Source organism: Berghia stephanieae, chromosome 15, assembly GCF_034508935.2.
Source record: "Berghia stephanieae isolate SIO BIC M18660-M18661 chromosome 15, UCSD_Bste_1.3, whole genome shotgun sequence".
In the NCBI taxonomy this organism is placed as follows: domain Eukaryota; kingdom Metazoa; phylum Mollusca; class Gastropoda; order Nudibranchia; family Aeolidiidae; genus Berghia; species Berghia stephanieae.
The window spans coordinates 5380047-5382546 of record NC_088374.1 but is presented as its reverse complement, the minus strand read 5'-3'; the positions used below and the strand labels follow the sequence as shown (position 1 = coordinate 5382546).

The 2500-nt window shown below is 39.9% G+C and overlaps 1 protein-coding gene across 2 annotated transcripts in view; it reads left to right on the top strand.

Moving 5' to 3' along the window:
• LOC144960496 (uncharacterized) overlaps positions 1-2500 on the top strand; it is a 23441-nt gene that overhangs the window by 3912 nt on the left and 17029 nt on the right. The window contains exon 2 of one of the 2 annotated variants that reach the window (XM_078893658.1): positions 2077-2136. The exons of the other annotated variant lie outside the window; for it this stretch is intronic. The gene's annotated coding sequence lies outside the window, so the exon portion shown is untranslated. The remainder of the gene's footprint in view (positions 1-2076; positions 2137-2500) is intronic. 2 annotated transcript variants of the gene reach the window in all.

Genomic DNA, 2500 nt, shown 5'->3' with positions numbered 1-2500 from the left:
CATCATCATCATCATCATCATCATCATCATCATCATCATCATCATGATCATCATCATTGCCTTTTTCACCCTGGGTCAGGGTATAGGCCACAGACAAACAGTTTCCATCCTTCTCTATCTTGAGCTAACTTTTTATTAATCATCTCAGTCCAGGTCTTATCACTTCTCTGTATATCAGCTTCTTTAATTCTTCTCCATGTTCCTCGTGGCCTTCCCCTTGATCTTCTGCCCTGAGGGTTCCAGTCCAATACTTTCTTTGTTATAGTGGAGTCATTCTTTCTAATCGTGTGTCCAATCCACCTCCATCGTCTTCTTCCTATTTCCTCTCCCACTGGTTTCCTATTGTGTAGGGTCAACGTCCTTATGTAAATTTTGTACGAAGGTGTGAATATTATGGGGTGCAAGTCGGTGCGAAAGTGTTAATTGGAAATAAACAAAATCACATTAATCGCTATGCTAATTATTAATTGGTCATAAATCACGTGATCAGGGGTCCATTTTTAGTTTGTTTATCGCGAAGAGACATTAGAACGATCAAAATGATTTAATTGATTAATTATTTATACAGATATAATTATAGATATACGATCAGAGATCACATGTTTTGAATATTTCGGTGGTGACTAGGGGTGACCATTGGCCGTGAAAAGTGTCTGTTTTGGGGTGGGGGATTTGGGTATGCCGACGTGTACATATATGCAGGTCTAACATCCGGGCCCACCTATGGGCCAAGTTTAACCATTGTTGTAATGGACAATATTTAGCGTCATTATTCTTAGATTTCCATTACAGCAATGAGCCCATGAGGAATTGGGTTATCAGACCTGCAAATAAGTGCAAGTCGGGTTATGCAGACAAATAACTTGAGCTTTTATATAATATTACAATATCCACTTAACGTGCTCAAAGCGATTTACAAAGGGTCCCTGACCAACAGCAACACGTAACACGTAGAATGAGACACGACGCCGGTTAGGCGATATTACAATTTTTATTCCGACAACGCTGTTAACGTCCAGGTACTCATTTTACACCTGAGTACTGTGAGAGAATATGAGTAGAGTAAAGAGCCTTTTTCAAGGACTCAACTATACGTCGAACGAGGGTCGAACCCAGGACCTTCCAATCCGAAAGCAAGTGTCATACCGACTAGACCGCATACCCGCATTAGATAGTCTTTTCAAACAAATGTGAGCCAACGTCTCAAAACGGTATTATGTCGGGATGGACCAGATGCTAAAAAGTCAAATTATAGATAAATTGGTCAAAAATATGAAACGATGGTATTTAGCACAGTAAAATATGACATTCCTTCTCCTCTATAAAGCAGCATATAAACTCAACTTAAGTTTGATATTTCCGGGTACAAATTTCAGTTTCAGCATTCTAATCATCCCGACTTAATACCGTTTTGAGACGAGAGTTCACTAATGGAACATATTGTGTCCATTACAACCAGGTCGATCATGTGCGGCTATGTGGTCTCGTGGTATGACACTCACTTTCGGATCGGAAGGTCCTGGGTTCGAGCCTTGCTCACTCGGCGCATAGACGAGTCCTTGGAAACGACTTTTCACTCACATTCTCTCACCGTATTCAGGTGTAAAATGAGTACCTGGCCGTTAACAGTGTTGTCTCTGTCGGAAAAAAATGGTATGGTTTTATCGCCGAACAGGCGTCATGTCTCGTTCTACATGTTAAGTGTTGCTGTTGGCCAGGGACCCATTGTAAAGCGCTTTGAGCACGTTTAGTGGATTTTGCGCTATATAGTTTTTTTTAAGTTTGAAAATCTGATGCTATCTATCACTCTGAAACCAGAAGATCAATAGCCTTCAACAGTCGTGACGTCACTTCCTTCGAAATGACGCATAGTAACTTAGTAACTGGTTCTAAACTTTCGGAACAATGGTGGACGCCCTTATGAAATACTTCTCCGACGAGCATAGAAGTATATCCAGAGGAGAAAAACATTATAAATCTGATCATGTTTTGACTTTTATACATTCTGATCACATGACATGTGAAAAAGTTTTAGCCAGCACGAATAATAAAAAGCACCACTTTTTTTTTGTTTAGAACCAAGCTGCTGGTTGCTGGGCGGACGTGATATCAGATTATTGAATCCAATTAAACAAGGTATGTACCTAATCCTTTCGGATAAAGTGGTTTTACTCTTCCAATGAGATTGAAACCAGTGTTTTTGACATCCCACTTTAGCTCCCTTTTGTATTTTGTAATCACACTTCCAATGAGATTGGAACCAGTGTTTTGACATCCCACTTTAGCTCCCTTTTGTATTTTGTAATCACACTTCCAATGAGATTGGAACCAGTGTTTTGACATCCCACTTTAGCTCCCTTTTGTATTTTTTAATCACACTTCCAATGAGATTGGAACCAGTGTTTTGGCATCCCACTTTAGCTCCCTTTTGTATTTTGTAATCACACTTCCAATGAGATTGGAACCAGTGTTTTGGCATCCCAGTTTAGCTCCCTTTTGT